The sequence below is a fragment of the Camelus bactrianus genome, chromosome 22 (assembly GCF_048773025.1).
Source record: "Camelus bactrianus isolate YW-2024 breed Bactrian camel chromosome 22, ASM4877302v1, whole genome shotgun sequence".
NCBI classification, from domain to species: Eukaryota; Metazoa; Chordata; class Mammalia; order Artiodactyla; family Camelidae; genus Camelus; species Camelus bactrianus.
The window spans coordinates 13,728,234-13,747,474 of NC_133560.1; the positions used below are offsets into that span (position 1 = coordinate 13,728,234).

At 44.7% G+C, this 19,241-nt stretch overlaps 1 long non-coding RNA gene across 1 annotated transcript in view; it reads right to left on the reverse strand.

The window, feature by feature from the left end:
• Positions 1-19,241, reverse strand: part of LOC141574647 (uncharacterized) — a 44,673-nt gene that overhangs the window by 17,036 nt on the left and 8,396 nt on the right. The window contains exon 2 of the long non-coding RNA XR_012501592.1: positions 18,642-18,739. This is a non-coding gene — a long non-coding RNA (uncharacterized LOC141574647). The remainder of the gene's footprint in view (positions 1-18,641; positions 18,740-19,241) is intronic.

Genomic DNA, 19,241 nt, shown 5'->3' on the forward strand with positions numbered 1-19,241 from the left:
CCGTTTGAAATATGGTAACTTACGACTTTTCTCTTATCTTTAATTCTTGTTTCAGCTCAGCCAAGGGTTCTGACTGGAGCAGACCTCACAGCTCCAGGACCCAGCACTGGGCAACTCTGACAGCTTCTCTGTTACCTCATCTCTCTGGCCAGGGAGAGCAAGTGAGGGAACCACTGATGACAGCAGGAATTCTGGAGTCTCCAGAAGAGGGGAGGTGGGGAAGGGCCATGTCCCTGGGTACCAGGCCCAGGCTGGCCCAACAGCCCTCCCTGCATTTCTTCATGAGTGTCGCAAGACGAGGAGAAGCCACTGAAATCCTTGGCTCTGAGGCACCATCTTTCCTTTTAGTCACCGCCAGAAGCTCTGGAGGCAGACGAGGATTCGGAGCTCTGGGGAGGAGACACTGAGACGAATGAGTGTCTCACAGCAGCTCTCAACATGGTGCTCAGTGAGGGTGGCCTTCAGTTCACACACGAGCATGTGTGTGCACACACGTGCACACACACACACATCACCCAACCCAATCACTGCTGTCTCCGTCTGTGCCCTGAGAAGCCAATCCTTGGGGTTCCCTTGCTCCCTGGCTTGCCTGCTCCCAGGCTCTAGCCAACCTCTTGCTTTCAGTTTTAGGATGGAGGCCGAGCTCACCTTTCCTAGCTGACCCCGGCCTGAGGCCACCACGCTTCCTTCTCAGTGAGATGGCCCACATTCTGCCTATGGGATGTGTATCTCCTAGGCCTTTCTCTTGCCTTTTGAGATGGCCCCCACTCTGTCTATGGAGTGTGTATCTCTCTCAATGAATCTACTTGTACTCAAAAAAAAAAAAAAGAGAGAGAGAGAAAAGAGAGTGGTCATCTGTTCTCCAGACTGTCCCCTGAATTCCAGTCTCAGTGGTTCTCAGGGAGCCCCTCACTTCACTCAGGGGGAGAAAACACACAGCGCCTCTCAAAGAAATTCCTGCTCTTGGATGGCTCGCCCTCCATCATCTCCCTGCCTCTCTGATCCTCGCCAAGTGGCACAGGGACCAGGCTTTTGATCCCCACTTAGCATGTTCTGCAGAGCTGTGCTAGCACCTCCCTTTAGATATTGAGGGTTATTAACACCTTTTTTTCTCAGCTCTGTGGGTACTTATGAGCAAGAATATTAGAAAATTAAGGATGCTGGTGGGGAGGGGCAAGATGAGGTAGGAGATTAAGACACAAACTACTACGTATGAAATAAATAAGCTACAAGGATATACTGTACAGCACAGGGACTACAGCCAGCAATTTTATAATAACTTGAAATAGAGTGTAATCTATGCAAAGTCTGAGTCACTATGTTGTACACCAGAAACGAATATAACATTGTAAATCAACTATACCTCAATAAAAAGAAAAATTACATATAAAAATAAATTAATTTTAAAAATGTTGCTGTACACCCTCTACCCACCTTCCTCCCTCCATCCCTACCTTTTTTGTGCATCTGCATACAATGGATAAATTCCACCCCTACATGCACATGTGCCCATGCACACACACACAAATACAACAAGTAACTGAAAACAGAGTCTGAGACCTGGGTGGTGGAGGCATTATCTCCACACGTATCATCGGGGCCCCAGTGCTCTGTCACATGTCACCCTGTTAAGACATCTGGCCCTCGTATGGAGAGGTTTTGCAGGCCTGGGGTCCATTCGGCCCCCCTCCAGTTGCTTTTCTATGCGTTCATTTTACTGTTGGACAGTGGGAGGCAGCCTGAGTCCTTCGTTTCTGAGCTCCCAGCGATGCTCCATAAAAGTCCCTTGGTGGTCCCCAAAAGGGAGTGTCAGGCCATGACCCCGGTGCCTGGGTCTCCCCAAGGGGCATCACTAGGTCTGAGCCTGTGTCCTTAAGTCCTGGCACCATCTGAGCCAATAACTGGGCCAAGATAGATACTTCCGACGAATGCCTCTCCTGTCGACAGGGCCCGGCTCCCAGGTCGGAGTCCCCGCACACAGCACACTTGATCTGGCTCTTGTGCAGAGCTCTGTGGGAAGCCAGGAGACTACTGTCTGTCTCCAGGAAAGATGAAGGTGCTCATTTCAAGCCTACTGAGGTTCTTTTTTAATTTTTTAATTTTATTTTGTTGGGGGCAAAGTAATTAGCTTTTTATTTCTTTCTTTATCTTTCATGGAGGTACTGGGGACTGAACCCAGGACCTTGTGCATGCTACACATGCGCTCTACCACTGAGCTCTACCTCCGCCTCTTTTTTTAATTGAAGTAGAGCTGACTTACAATGTTTCATTAGTTTCAGCGCACAGCATAGTGATTCTTAGGTTCTTAGAATCACTTCAAGGTGACTCATAGAGGTTCTTGATGAATCAAACTAAATATAGTGGAAGAAACCCTGATTATTTGCTTCCCCCTCCCCATTTTCCCCCACTGCAAACGTAACCACACTGATACGCACTGATAGCTCTCTTCCCTCCTGCAGCACGGGGCGGGGGACATCAAAGACCCACCTGGGTCTGGACCCCATCCTTCTGCCTTCTCAGGAGAGGGCCCCCTTACCTTTGATTTCCTCCCTCCTCAAGCAGTTTCATTCTCTTTCCCCGATCTTCCTAGTCACCTAAGATTCATCTCTAGAATGATTAAGAAGCTAGACTTACAGGTGAAAACTGGAAGGAGGGAAGAAGGAAAGGATGAAGGAAAGGAGAAGAGGAAGGAAGGGGAGAAAGAGATGGACCCGACTTCCCCTGGAGAAACGAACCCTCCTGCAGGTCTGACTTGACACCGGCCAGCTATCACCTTCACTGCTCTCCTCTTCACAGCCACACCTTGTGGGGGAAAAGTCTATATTTGTGTCTACTTGTTCACCTCCTATTTATTTCTCAACTGGCTGCAATGTGGTTTCTAATCCCTTTCCTCCACAAAAACTGATCTGAGTTCACCAGGGAGAACCTAAGTGCAAAATCCAATAGACAACAAAAAAAAAAAGATGGTTTCTCCTGAGAACGTGGTCCTGAGGGTGCCACTTCTCCGGCTAGGTTTCTTGAGACTCTCCCTTCCCCTGGCCTCTGTGGCCCTACCTTTTCCTGACGTGCACCCTCCCTCTCCATCTCCTTTTCTTTTTTTTTACCCCATTAACCCTTAAATGCAGGGCTATTTCTAAGCCTCCTTCATTCCTTATGCCCACAGGGACAGGACATTCAAACCCACAGTTCCAACCGCGAGCATCAGCTACCCACGGATGACCGCCCAAACCATGTCATAAAAACAGCAACAGTAAATATTTACTAACAGAGAACACATGCCAGTGCTGTGCCAACCCCCAAGCACCGGCGGAAGCGGGCACCGTCATCAGCCACAGTTCCCGGACGTGCGGACTTAAGTAACGAGCCTGAGGTCACACGGTCAGTAGGAGGCTGCTTTTCAAGCCCACTCACTATCACTTCTGGTTTCCAGCAAGAGGAGGAACTAACAAGGGCTGCCGGCTCCTTCTCCCCAGTTCAGTCCTGGAGGAAGCATGAAGGTGAAAGGGAGGTCGGTGAATCTGACGGTAGCCTAGGAAACAGAGGACAGCCAAGTGCCAACCAGAGTCTGAGCGGGACTTTAGAGCTGCTCTTTTCTCTTCCTTGTGTTTCCACGGGGGCTGGGGATGGAACTGCCTGCCAGCCAGTGCTCTGGGACAGATCAGCGACAGTAGGGCACTGACTGGGCTGGGGAGCAGAGAACAGCAGGTGCACACAGATGGCCGGGCTCTGGGCACTCCTGCCTGCCCCACAGCCTGAGGACGAAGGGACCGCAGCCAAAGAAGACAGCTCTTGGAAAGAGCAGTGCCCATGGGTAAGGAACAGCCAGGTTCCTCAAGGACAGGGAAATAAGCGGCGGTTGGCTCCGGGCCGTCTTTCCAGAGCACTGACCCTGAAGTGTACACCTCGACACACACTCACATTCAACATTGCACAGCACACAAGCTATGGCCAAGGTGATGCACAAAATTAACCATAACGATCCCTAGCAATTCAAAACGAAAATTTTAGACAATATCACCCTAAGCAGGGGGGCGGGGGCAGGGTAGGGAGGAGTGAAAACGAGAGAAAAAAAGAAGGGAATGAAAGCATGCTAACACGTTTGTTTTGCTCAGGAGGAAGATAGTGACATTAATAAGTTTAAGACATTATTAGGGAAGATACCTGCAAATATTTGTCTTAATTATTTAAAATTGAATCCATGTATTTCAAACCAGTAGAACAAAATTCAGGGAGGCAGGAAAGGAAAAAAATCAAGTTTAGTAAACATAAAAGAAGACAGAAATAAATCCATATATAATATTAGTTTTAGTTTCAACAGAAATAAATCCATATATAATATCAAATTTCGTTTCAATAAAAGTAAACACTGCTCAAAAAACAGACTGGAAGATATGATTTTTAAAAGATCTAGCAAACATAATTCCTATAAATGATTGGTAGGATTTATGTCTACAAATAGCTGCCTAACTTTTGAAAAATATGAGCAAAGAAGGAGTGTTCTTGTTGCTAATCATTAAATCATTTTTTTTTCGTTAAATCATATTTTAAAATACAGTAATAAATCTAGTGTGCTGGTATGAAGGAAGAAATAAACCAACGGAATGGAGTTAAGAGTTCAGAAATAGACCCGCATATATGTGGGAAATTGTTAGGTAACAATAAATGGAAATGGACAAGTTTTCGTGGAGACTATGTTGAGAAAGCCAGTTTATATATGATGAAAAACAAGACTGAATCTGTACATCCGACCACATGCCATGGTGAGTTACAGAAACATTGAAGGCTTAAGTATGAAGGGTAAAACTACAAAATTAATAGAAGATAGTATCTGTGTGACCTGGGAGGAAGGACCTGTTAAAATGCTAAAAGCAGACACCACACGGGGAAAAATATTACACTTGACAACACCAAAGTTAGAGGTTTACAGACAAAATATACAGATGACAAATTGAGAAAAGATACTTGCAATATTTAAAGTTGATAAGAGATTAATATCCAAAATACTCAAAAACTCCTTCAAAAATTGACAAGAAAAGAACAGGAATGCCAAGAGAAAAATAAGCAAATGATTTAGGAGTTTATAAAGAGGAAACCTGAGTGGTTAACAAGCAAAAAAGAAAAAAAAAAAAACCTCTAAACTAGTAAATAATGACATATGCAAACTATTATTAGATGTTCCCATCAGATAAGCAAAAAGTAAAATCAGAAATACACAGTGTTGACAAGGCTATGAGGAAACACCAACCAATCCACTTGCACTGCTGATGGGAAAGAAAGTCAGAACTTTGGAGGGCAATCTGGCAGAACTTCCACACTTCATCAATTCTAAGATACACGTTTTTTGTGTGCCATGAACTTAAGGTGTAATGTCTTGCAGCTAAGCCTGTGTCCATTCATCTGATTCCCACTGGAGCTTAAATTCATCATGATCTGGTTGAACTCATCACCTTGCCCTACCCACTCATTCCAGCCCCACTCTGTTTCTTCTAGTGAAGTCCCTACCAGGTTGATGGTACCATCATCTACTCAGTCACCTAAGAAAGTAACTTGAGAATCAGCTTGTGCTATTTCCACTTTCTCACTGTCCTCCTCAGTCGGTTACCCCATTTGATGATTCTGCCTAAAAGTGGTCTTGAATCCCTCCGCTTCTTTCTAGCCCCAAATGTAACGCAAGATCCAAACACTCCCCTTTGAAAGGACTACAGTAGCCTCAATCCTGCATCTTCCCCTTCCCTTCCCTATTCACGTTGCATACCAGCTGCTAGAGTGATCGTGATCAGTCTAAACTGTAAATGGGTTCACATATCTCCCTCACTTAACAATCTTGCAGCAGCTGACCAAAGTTCAAGTCCTTTAAGTTGGGTACAGCATCTTCACCATCTGGCTTCTGCCTCTCTCCAGCCTCATTGACCCAAAAACACAGACCTGGTGGCACCATACTCTGCCCTGGAAGCTCCAGGGTCGGTCAGTTAAAAGAAATTTGATTATCTAAATAATTAATTATAATAGATTAGCAGAATTAACCTACATTTTTGTAGACTAAGCATTTTTAAAATTTGGCATTTTTGTATCATTGCAATCTTATTTAAAAAAATGCATGAGGAATATGAAGAACTCCTGTATACTCTTTACTCAGATTTGGCAACTGTTTACACTTAGCCCCATTTGCTTTGTCTTTATAATTCTCTCTGTATCTTTTTCACATCATTTTTCTGAGCTATTTGAAAGTGAGTTGGAGACACCATGCCCCTCTACCCCCAAATACCTCAGAGTATTTATTTCCTATTGAGAACGTTTCTCTCTCATACAATTATAAACATCGGCAAGTTTAACATTGGTATGGTACTACCATCTAATCCACAGTCCATACTCCAACTTTATCAACTGTCTTAAAAACACCTTTTAGATACTCTTGAGTTTGTCAGTGGAGGACCAACCCTGGATTGCAGGTCGCGTGGTGCACCCAGCTGCTGTGTCTCTTTGGTCTCCATTAATCAGCCGTTCATTGTCTTTCTTGACTTGGACATTTTTGAATTGTTCAGGCCAGTTATTCTGCAGACTGTCCCCTGACTTGTGTTCATCTCAGGTCTCCTTATGATTAGACTGACGTTCTACATTTTGGGCAGAAAAACCAATGCAGGGACATGGTATCCTCTCAGTGCATCCCCATCAGGAGGTATGGCTGGACCCAGTATTGGTGACGTCAAGATTACCAACTGGTTAAGTGGCATCTGCCAGGTTTCTACACTTTCAAGTTAGTATTTAACCATTTTATTTTCCCCTTAAACCACATAAATGTGCATGTATTCCCCCAATCTTTTGATTCAGGCCAAGGCTTCCCCTTTGAGTGTTAACAGGTCTGCCAACTGGATCTCTAAGCCATTTCCAATGCATTTCCTAGAAAGCATTGCCGAAGATTTTCAATTTAATTTATTTAAAGAAGAGCAAGAATTTAAAGCCACTTCCAAAGCAACCTGAGTGCTGAACTGTCTTAGAGTTTTTATTTGTTCAGGCTTTTGCATAAGCAACTTGACTTTATCCATTTTTTCCCAAAGTTTTCAACTTGGTTTTCATGGTAACAATTCTCTTTTTCACACGCATATTCGTTCGTGGATATGATTTTTAAACTAATTTATAACATTACAGTAATAGGTGCAACTGGCCTAAGCAGGTTGAGGAACAAATGCAACTGACTGAGATTGTTAAGCTCGCAACTCAGCTGATGGAATAAATACGGTGGGTACTCCCATTCCATCAGCACCCAGTATGCTGTGAGCATCAGTCCGTACACTTTTCAGACAGAACAGATGGTGGGGGTTAATCTAGCAAGGCAATTAAGTAGAAGTCGGTTAACAAAGCTTTTGCTGTGAATTTAATTTCCCAGAATTAAGGGACATGACTTTTTAGACTGAAAAATCACACCAAGCACCCAGAAAAAATATCACTTTACTGGGGATAAAGAGTAAATTCTAAAAGAACCCAGAGAGGAAAAAAATATATTCACCTACAAAGCAAAGGGAGTCATAATTGCATCAGATTTTTCAACAGCCTTCTGATGAAAAATTATTTTCAGTCGAGGCTTTTGTACAAAGACAAACTATGAACCAAGTGTGAGGAAGGCAGCAAATGCTTCGTTATGCCAGGTCTCCGAAGCAGTCTTTCTCAAGAAGGCAGTGAGGAGTACACGTGGACTACAACAACACAAGAAGACTCAGGATCCAGGAAACAGGGGGCCCCACCCAGAAGTGTGGCAAAGTACCAGCCAGCCAGATTAGAGAAGGAAGAGGTCTTGGGGGGCGGCGGTGCTGGGAAGGGGGGACGAAGCTTGGAGATGATGATCTGATGTCTCTGAACATTTAGAAATAGATAGGCATTTGACAGATTTGTAGGAACACGGGAAATAAAGACCAATGAGTACCTTGAAAACGAAGCAAATGACAAATATCAAGGCACCTCAACAACTAGGAAAAAACAGTGGTAGTACCAAAAATACAAAAGCCAAAAAAAGTATCAGAGCATAAATTTTGGCTGAACCATGAACGATATTTATTATATAGTTAGAGTCATGCAAACCCTATCTATTGGCTTAACACAAAATGATGTAGAACTAAAATGTCAGCTTTGAGACACTGGAACCTCATCCTGTTCGCTGCTGTATCCCAGTATTAGAACAGTGGAAGGATGAAAATTTTTAAGTCAATTTATCTTTTTTTTTTTTTGATGATAGTATTTGAACTTTAAATGTTCAACAAAAGGTAACAGTTTTTTTGTTGCCTTTCCTTCCTTCCTTCCTTCCTTCCTTCCTTCCTTCCTTCCTTCCTTCCTTCCTTCCTTCCTTCCTTCCTTTTCTATCTATCTCCATTGTGAGAATTCCTGGGCCGTGCAGTGAAGGAGCTAGTGAGAGGTGGCCTGCCGTTCTCCCAGGCTCATCTCCATGGAAACACGTTGTTCTCACAGGCTGTCCCCCACATCAATCTCCCAGCTGGGTCCGTCCGCACACATGCTGCACCTGTTAGAGTAATTCACTGGATTTGAAGCTCTGTTGGTCTTCATTGGTTGAGCCAGTACATTACTCTAAAGGCAAACTTGTTCATGAATTTAGCCTATGTTAACAGATAAGAAAAGTTTCTAATGGTTTTCAGTTTGGTTCTACAAGTGTTTATTTTCCACACAACTGAACCTCTCTGATCACTAACAACACGGATAATCATTTTTCCTAGTTATCTTTAACCGTTTTCTTCCTATTTCTAACATAATAAATGAGAATTGCAGAAATTTTGGAAAATGTAAAGAAGAAAAGGAATCCTTCCAAATAACCAGAGACAACACTACCAACATTTTCTAAGTGACTTTTTTTTCCCTTCTCAACATTGAGACCTTACTATTGTAGATATAATTTTGTGCCTAGGTTATTAACCAGAGGAAATAAGCATTTCTCCAGCCATTAAATATAAATCTCACAAGTAATATGAAAGATTGTTTCAAAATGATTCCTTTTAGAAGAGAATTTTCCCTGCTAAGGATTCGATGTTTCTCAGAGAAGCCCTCCGGGGCATCTCCATGGAGTGCTGACTCTCGGGACATTCATGGGATGTTAAGGGGGCGCTGGTATTAAAATCAGTCTTCAATCCTAATACCAGTGTGTTGCTCATCAGCTCATGACCTTGGAAGTTTCCTTCTACGAGATTCAGCTTTCCTTATCTGTAAAAGGGGATAAAAGTATCTCCCCCACAGGGTTATTAAGTAGACTGAAAGAAATATGACATGTCAAGTGCTTAGCACGGTGCCCAGGAAAGAGGAAGTGTTCCAGGAAACCAGCCACCATCAACATCATCACCACGGTCATTAAGGGTCATGGGAAGCAGACGCTCCTGAAGACAGGTGACATCTCCTGCTGTTAAAATGGCATCTCCGAGCTGGTTGTCTTGGCTTATTTGATCCTGCCTATCTCTGTTCCAGTTAATACTTCTTTCTGAGATGCTGGAGTATTTTGCCTTCCAAAGTGAGCATTTAATGAATGCCCTCACCCATTCTGCATCCTGTCTTCTTATTCCAGGAAAACTTTAAGAATCTAATCTCCAACTTTGGCCTCAAGTCACATGTGAGAAAATAAAGGTGTGGGCTACATACTTTGTTGTTGTAAAATAAGAAGAGTATTGACATTAGCTGAGTGCCAGCTGTGAGCCACAATCTGGGCTAGATGTTTTTTCCACCAAAATTCTGCAGTGTAGGTGTATTTCTCCTTCCTGGCAGATGAGGTCACCTTGGCTCAGAGAGGGGAAGTAAATTGCCCACAGTCACACAGCCAGGAAGTGACAGATTCAGAAATGGAAGCGAATTCTCCCACATTTCAAAGCCCTGGCTTCTTCTCCTCTATCATGCTGCCTCCAGAAGAAGCCCAAAAAGGTTCAGAGAACACTGTTGTCCATAATAGTATTTACTAAGCAGTCACCAGATGCCCAGTGCTAAATCTGTTCCCTGCATTATCTCATTTAATCCTCATATCAACCCTAGTAAGTAGATACAGGTGTCATCCCCATTTAAGAGAAGAGAAAACTGAGGCTCAGAGAAGTTAAGTTCCCTGCTCAAGGTCATGTGGCCTTGAAAAGACGTTTTTGGGATTCCAACCCAGGTCTGCCTGATTCCTAAGAGTAGGTACTGAACCACCAAGTCCCCCTCCTTCCTGTCATCCCTGCCTCTCACGCCCACTAGAAACATCTGGTTGAAAAAAAGAAACTCAATCTCTATATCCCAAGTTCTCCGGGTTTCAGATCGATCCTCTCACTCAGTCCACAACTACTGCACCTGTAGTGAACATCCTGCACATCAAGGGGAGACAAAGACAGAGACCTCTGCAACTCCATCCCTGTGGTGTCCGTGACTATCCAACTACAGCGTCCCAGAAGGCAAACCTGGCCACACAGCTGCATTTCCTAGGCCTCCTCACGGTCCCCATGCCAACAGCCATCCCAGCAGAGATGGCATCAGTGACATGCATTGCAATGAATTAAAATGTCTTCAAGCCTGAAATCGTTTTCCAGAGAAATTGGGCCAAAAGCCAAACCTCTTCTTCAAGCTTCTCACCCCTAAGGCTTTTAGATCTGCTTTCCCTCTGAGACAGGTCTCTGAGAAGGGGGACAGAATGACCCAGTGTGTGCTCCCTCCTGGGAGAGGAGGCCAGTGGCTGGCTGCTGCGGGGACATAACAGGCAGGCGGCCTAGCCTCCAGGTGGGGACAGCTCTGTGACCCCACGCGTGCGGCAGAGCATCCCGGGGAGACGGCTGAAGTACACGCCCGCTGAGACCACATTCCTGCTGGGCTTCGCACCAGCCTGTCTGGCTTCCTCATTCCCTTTCTTTTTTGCTCCCTCAAAAAACTGCTTGAATAAAGAACCCAAAACAGTGGGTACCAGAAGCTGTCCTGGGAAACAAACTGCATGCGGCTTTTGTGCGATTGCTAAGGATTTCACTGTCGGTGAACAGGACGCGGCGAAGTTGGAGGGCACACGCTGATCTGGGACCCGGGACCCTTTACTGGAGTGCTTGCACCTGGACGAACATCTCCGCCAGCAACAGAATACAATGAAACTATAAGGGACTAAAAATAACTGCAGGCACACAGCTGGGGCAAATTGTGAACAATAAGATACAAAAAGGTGAAAACCCAACTGCCACCTCTGAGTGCCAGGAGCAAAAGCAGGGTACCAAGCATGCACATAGCACCCCCAAGGGGGTGGGCAGACCACCTAAGCCGCCCCTCCAGCCTGACCCACCCATCCATCCCTACCTGCAGCGCATTTTGAGGACCAGCTCACCTCGCATCCGGGAGTGAGCCGGGGCACCTGTTACTTGTTTCCACTCCCCTCGTGCCGTAGCACGAGTCCCAGTAAAGCCTTGCCTGAATTCCTCTTCTGGCCTCTTATCAATTTCTGTTGATTAAAGAGTCCAAGAGTCCAGGTCGATAACATCTCTAGCATCTGAGGTCTGAGGGAAATGGTCACCAAACAGGCCTCGGAATAGGGTGACTCTTGCTGAGCACTGCTGATTTATTAGAGAAAATGACAGACTCGTTGATCAACAATTTCAGAGGGCCTGCCTGGCAGCACTTAAAGAGACTTTGGCCTCCTGGAGCTGGAGGGCACACAGAGGAAGCGTTAGAGTGGCAGAACTTCAAAGAAGGCCAGTGCTGGGCTAGGCGCATCCCCTAACAGCGAACACAAAGCCCGTGCAGGGAAGGAGAGGACCCTGATTCTTGGGAGGGACTATCTGAAGAGACAAACTCACATACTCCTGAACCTCCGGGCCTGCAGGTGAATCTCTGTTTTCTTGCCGAAAGGCAGAGCCCCACCTCCACCCTGCCTCGCTGGAAAACGAGGCAGGTGCTTTACAAAGCAATTCTCCTGGGGATTTGCCCCACCTCCTTCCCTAGCCACCAGACTGATAACCAGGGTAAAGCTTCAGCATGGACCAACTCAGGAAGTGCGGGGCCCACTGAGGAAAGAAAGGGGTTATACGTCAGACCTGGCCAACATACACAAGCCCAAACTGCCTGTGGAAGATTCCGGGGGTGCAGGATCAAGATGGGGGGTGACATATATTAACTGGATAAGTAGAGGGTTGGTTTCTTTTTTTATGTAGAGGGGTCCTCTCCACTGATAGGAGGTTTAACACCCTGGCAGGGTCTCCAGGGGATGGTTCCAGTATGCTGATGGCACAGAACTTGAAAGACTGGAGAGAGAAAGGATCCAAACTGAACAACGTAGAGATGCCAGAACTGCCCCTGCAAACTGGAGGGAAGGACGGACTCTGAGGGGTGACATGCTGGGATGAAACCCACCAGCTGACCTGGTGTTCCTTGAGAAGGCCTGGAGGACTCTCCATCTAGCAGAGAGGTAAAAAAAATGTGTTGGTGATGGGGCAACAGTAGCATGAGATGCTCAATAGCAACCGTTACAGAACTGGGTTCTGTAGACGAAACTGGAGAATAAAATTCCGGAGGAGCAAAGACCAGTGGAAGCACTCAACCCTAAGAAACAAGATGGTGCAATTCCCAGAAATGGCAACAAGGTTAGAATAGCAGCCAAGGGGCTTGACCTGCAGGGATCCAGGCAGATGGCTCACCAAACAGAGTCATCTTGGGGGCAAATTAGGACAGCCAATTAGGTACTGCTTCATATACCCAATCAGACATCAAGAATAGGGGAGGGTACAGCTCATGCTTAGCATGCATGAGGTCCTGGGTTCAATCCCCAGTACCTCCTCCAAAAACAAACAAGCCTAATTACCTCCCCCACCCTGCCAAAATAAAATAATTAAACAATACAATCATAATCATAATCATAATAAAAGACATCAAAAATGGATTAAAAAAAAAAGGAATGGATGGCCATCATTAAAAAGTCCACAAATGATAAATGCTGAAGAGGCTGTGGAGAAAAGGGAACCTTCCTACACTGTTGGTAGGAATGTAATTCGGTGCAACCATTACGGAAAACAGTGTGGAGATTCCTCAAAAGACTAAAAACAGACTTACCCTATGATCCAGCAATCCCACTCCTGGGCATATATCCAGAGAAAATTATAATTTGAAAAAACACATGCACCCCAATGTTCATAGCAACACTCTTTAAGTATCCTCTGTTTGCAGGAACGTTTTAAAACTTCATGAAGAAGGTATTATCATCCTCATTTCACAGATAAGAAAACTGAGTCTCAGAACCCATCGAAGCTTCCAAAGGCAGTGATAAAAGAAATTTTCACATCTTGAGATATGGGGAAGTCATCCTTGCTTATACATGAGTTAACTTGAATTTTATGCTAAAATAGCCTGTTTGCAGCCTATCAAACATACATTGTACATCTGCTTTAATTATTAAAGAAAAGGGTACACTGACCAGAAGTAAAGTTATGTCCATGTTAAAAATGCAGATTAAATGCCCCTCTTCCTTGGACACCAATGCTGGTCCTCCTGTGTTTAAGACTCCCTTCCCAGGTGCTTAGGTCACACTGACTTGCTGTGTATGTCCTGGTCTGGTTTTGTTGTTACTGGGTTTTTTTTGTTTTTGGTTCTTTTTTTTGAAAACTTGAAGTAATGTAACCCTGACTCGTCTAATGTTCTTTGTTCTGACACAATATAAAACTGTGCAGAAAACCCTGCTTCTCTGGAGCAGATTCTCAGAGCAACCTGGGAAGTAGGCTTCCAGGCTAGTCCTCAGTTTGGCTCCAATAAAATTCTTTTCTATTCTTATTATTGACTGTTTATTAATTATTTTCATCAACAGCAGTAGGTGACAGAGTAAAGATTTGAACCCAGGTCTCTCTGCCTCCAAAACCCCTACTGTGTCTTCTATCACACACCCTACAGGAAAGGAATCCCAAGGCAATGATTTTTATAACATTCTTGATAATGCCTCAGAGTATCAATCTTGTGCATGTAGGTGTTTAGATTCAAATCTGTTTAGAGGGGGAGGGTATAGCTCAGTGCTTAGCATGCACGAGGTCCTGCGTTCAAACCCCAGAACCTCCATTTAAAAAATAAATAAACAAATCTAATTATCTCCCCTTAAAAACATCAACAAAAAAATGCAAGGAAAAAGAGAAAAAATAAACAAATAAATAAATTTGTTTATAGTGAAGTGCATCTGTGGGTTATTCTGATGGTTAATGGAAATAATCAGTATTGAATTCTTTGCAAGATTGAGGTTACAGCCAAACATGATGTTGCTCATCCCCTGGAATGTGCTCTGTACCCAGTACCCTGAGCCTTCCACATGGAGTTTAGCACAGTGGTCCAGAGCATCAGCTACGGTGTCAGCCCGTAAGACCCAGCCCCAACCAGGTGAATGACCTTGAAAAAGTAGCTCATCCATTTAGAGCCTTGGCTGTCCCTTCCGTAAAACCAATGCAACAATAGGTAGGACCTATGTCACAGGGTTTTTATGAAGATCAAATGAAATAATCTAAGCAAAACTCTCAGCACCATCCTGGTACCTAGTAAGTGTTCCATAAATGTTCTTATCAGACTGGAAGCAACTTGAGGGCAGGGAATGTATGGGATTTTCTTCACCCCTGCAAACCTAGAACCTAGTACAGGGCCTTGCACATTGTAGGCATGTGATAAACATTTGCTGAGTGAATACTTTTATTTAAGATAGCTCACTTAATCCTGAACAAATCTATGAAACAGAGACCGACAATAAACACAATTTTTAAAATGTTAAACTGTTTAGGTAGTGCTAAGTTATAGGAACAAAAACAAAGCAGAAAAGGACAGAAAGTGACAGAAAAAGTGGGGGAAGATATGTTGTCAAAAGCCAAGAGCTATATCAAGGTGGGGACAGAGTCAAATGGAGGTCTAATGGGGGAACGTTATGGACTAAATGTTTGCGTCCCCCCAAAATTCATAGGCTGAAGCCCTAACCCCTAGTGTGGCTGTACTTGGAAATGAGGTCATAAGGGTGGGCTCTGATCCTGTAAGATTAGTGTCCCTATAAAGAGACACCAGAGAGCTTGCTCTCCCCATCCCTCTGCACACAGAGAGATGGAGGCCACTCACAAGCCAGAGAAGAGGCCTCAGACTGAAACCTACCTTGTTAGCAGCTTGACTTCTCAGCCTCCAGACTCAGGAGACGTAAGTTTCTGTTTAAGCTACCTGGACTGCGGTATTTTGTTATGACGGCTCGAGCTAAAATAAAGCACATTCCAGGAAAAGGGAAAATCAAGTGCAAAGGCCCTGAAGGAGCTTGATGGTCAAGGAACAGCAGAAAGCGAGTAAGTGAGCCAGAGAGAGAGTGGTGAGATGCTCAGGCCAGTCTCAGCCCACACGCTCTGACAGCAGAGGGCTGGGAGAAAGCCGCCACCCCAGATGAAATCATTATCATCATCACCCTAGTGTTTAATGTGAACAGCTGACTTTGTCCTCAAACTTCTGTAAAGTGTAAACAAAGGCCTTTTGGGGAAACTAAGGTATTTTCACAGTTCTGTGGATAAATCATATTCTTGCCACACAAATTCAGTTTCCGTACAAATCAGGCTGCTACACCCATGACCTCCCCCTATTGTGAAATTCTGGAGCAACGGCTGGAAACAGAATCCCTTCCTCTCACTCAGGCAATGCCAAATGTGTTCCAGCTATGAGCCACCAAGCCATGACCCTCAGCCCCCAGCTGGGGCCCATGTGAAAAGTACCAGGGAAAGGATCCGATTTCTCTGCGCTATCAGATCTGGCCACGCCTGTTGTTTTTCATACCGGAGTGGATCAGCAGACCTGGTTAATGCTGAAATGACTGCAGGTAATTAAACAGGCAGGACTGGGCTTGGCCTTAGAGTAAGAAGGAAGGACAGGCTATGCAGATTTTCCTTTCTTCAACGCCAGCATTATGACATTGGCGTTGGTGTCTACTTCCTCCTGAGGCCATTTAGTGTTGGAGGCAAAGATCCAGGGGAAGGGAGTCAGATGGACTGGGAAGTCAAATGCAGAGGTGGATGTCGGGATCTGTAGCTTTCGGGACAAATGTCTCTGCCTTTTATCTAAAGTGATGATTTGCAACTGGGAGTGATTTTGCCCACCCCTTCTCTAACCTCCCTCCCCACCCCAGGGAGCATGTTTGGTTATCAAAACTTGGGGCCAGGGGAATGCTACTATCATCTTCTGAGTAGAGGCCAGGGGTGCTGCTAGACATCCTACAGTGCAAAGGATGCCCCCTCAACAAAGAATTATCCAGCCCGAGATGTAAATGCTGATTTAATAAAGAGGAGAAAGAAAAGAAACAGACACCCAAATATTTAAGGGGTTTTCAAGTGCCATATGATACATACACATACACACACACACACACACACACACACACACACACACACATCCCATTTAATCTTCACACCAAGTCTACAAAGCAATGTGCATTTCCCAGATGAGAAAATGAAATCTCCAATAAGTGCAGAATTCACCCAGCTAGTAACTGCCAGAGGAGGAGTCTGAACTTGGCTCTAGGTGATTCTCACCAAGACTGTGAGCTCCATGAGGACAGGGACCTCCATTGTCCCTAGGGCCTAGCAGAAATTGGTACCTAACAGAAGTTCAATAGAGACTTATCTGAATTAATAATGGATAAATAAATGAATGCCTGAATCAAGGGTCCTGAAGGGCATGCTCGTTTCTTCCCACTACTCCTTAAGAATGACAAAAAGCCTCACCACATCCCTCCAGGCCTCTGGTCAGGGCAGTACGTTGCATGTCAGAAAGAGGTATCTCCCCAGGCCAACTCAAGTCAGAATAGAAGTTTATGGTGAGAGTGCAGGAGTGTTAAGGAAACGAAGCACAGCCAGGACTCGGAGTGCCCAGTGCTCTCTATCATCTCTACGTCTTGGTTTTCTCTCCCAACAGATAACTTCCTTTGTTCATCTTGTATATGGTTCAATATACGAGTCTCATCTCCACTTTGACTCTAAAAATCCCCACGGCTTCTCAGCTTGACTGTCCTTAGGTGACTTAGCATGGTCTGTCGATACCCCAGTTATCATTCCCAGAGGAGGGGTTAGATTGGTGCAGCTTGGGCCAGGCTTCATGACTCTGGCCCCAGCCAGATGGCTGCAAATGCATGAGAGATCCTGACCGAGAACTGGCTAAATGAGCCTTGCCAAGCCTGAGAACCATGAGCAATAAAAATAATCGTTGGTATTTTAAGCAATTACGTTTTGGGTGACATTACACAGCAACAGGTAACTGGAACATATTTTGGTATCAGAAGTGGGTTGCTGCTATAACAAAAACCGAAACATGTGGCATTATTACCATTCTGCTCCCAGTCCCAATGTCTAAAGACCAAATACACTTTCCTTATTATAAATCAGAGCAACACAATCATTCTTGTGTTTAACCGGCAGGCAGGAGCTGGAGGGGCCATGAAGTGTATGTTAATGATAATCTGAAGGGTCTTGGCGATGACTTAAAGGAAAGTGAGGAAAATGCCACTGGGAGCCAGAGGAAAGAGGCCCCTTCTGGCCAGTGGAAAGTTTGGTGACACTGTTGCCTGCTGTAATGGAGAAAAGAAGGAAAGGTACCTGACAAACATGATCATCTGACCAACCTGCCTACAGTAAAATGCAAAACAGAGAGAGCAGCTAAAAAAGGGAACTTTCTTGGTTTTCAAGCAAAATTTATGGGGTATGTAAAATAGCTAGGGTTTCCTGGGTTTGAAAATAAAAACTACTTCTCATTCCCAGCCTTTTGCAAGAGCAAACTATTCTCATATTAAAATGGCTTTCCAGCAAAGGATACACTTAGCGTCTTTTGTTAAGAGCCCAGAAAGACTTAAGAAGATAAGTTATTAAGCATTCCAAACAGACAAAATCCTTCTAAAGAGCTTATGGGTGTGCCTCACTGTCTCTATGAACAACAGGATTTCTAAGACTCTTAAGGGCATTGTCCCACAGAAGCCTGAAAAGGCATCTAAGGTAGAACAGGACGTACATGAGTCAAAGAGATTTGTGGCAGTGGCTTTTTCCCCGATGGAAGGAACTCTAGTAAGAATCATAAAAGATTGTCAAAGTTTTTTAAAATCAGCTTGAACTAAAAGAGGAGATACAAAAAATAAAAAAATAAAATAAATGAAAGAAGAGATACATAACAATGTGATATGCATCCTTGAGTTCGGCAGGAATTAAGGCCCCCACCCGGAGGGAGGATGCTAACTGTGCTGAGACCGGAGACTGGTCAGAACCTAAGAAATGATGATGTTGACCTTTTCTGACCCCTATGACTTCAATCAACTAAAGCTCTGCCCCAGTTCTATGCTGAATTCTCTGCTCGAGCCCCTTCATCCATATGCACGTACCCTGAGCTTAAATCTTCCCCCACATTGCTTTGGGACAGATCCCCGGTGTTCTCCCTACTTGCTGCAAGTAGTAAGACCTTCCTTCTCCAGCTCAACATCCACCAAAAGGTGAACCTAGTTTTTGGGTAACAGGCAGAGCTGCAGAGACGTATTGAAGAGAACTGGACCCTAATCAAGGAACCCACAATGTATTTACTGCAGTTTTCAGACGCCTATCCCACCACCGTATGTTGGGTGTGGAAGACAGACAAGTTGTCTTCTTCGTTCACAGATACTCAGGTCAAGAAGAATCATTCTTGAAGAGCCATACCTGGAAGTGATACCAAAGACGAGATCCTGGACTTCAAGCCTGAACCTGACCGCAGGAGGTGTTTCAAGAGCATCTCGGAAAGGAACGACTACATTTTGCTGAAAGGGAGACAGGAATAATTTGTGATCAGAGGCAGTTTTAAAATATGGCCTGTAAATCCTTTGACATTCCTGGAATGACATTCGTGGAATGTCTTCTTCCCCTCAGTCTTGGCTTGATTCCTAGAAAATAGCAGAAGCCCTGTGCCAGTTTCCTGCCCAGGCCTTAAGAAATGAGCAGCTTCTACTTCCTTCTGCTTCCTTCTGCTTGCTTTTGGATCCCACCCATCACACTCTGAGGAAGCCCAGGGAGAATTCAAGTGTATGAGTTCCAGCAGATAGCCCCCCAGTGAGGTCCCCATCATCATCAGGTACCAGACACGAGGGTAAATAAACTTTAAGATGATTCCAGCCCCACCTGATACCCAGGCGTCACCAGATGACAGGTGCTGAGGCAGACACAACTGGCTGAGCTGGGTCAGCCCCCAGAACCATGAGATAATAATTAAATGAATTTTTTTAAGCCACTCATCTTTGGAGTGATTTGTTACGCAGCAATCGA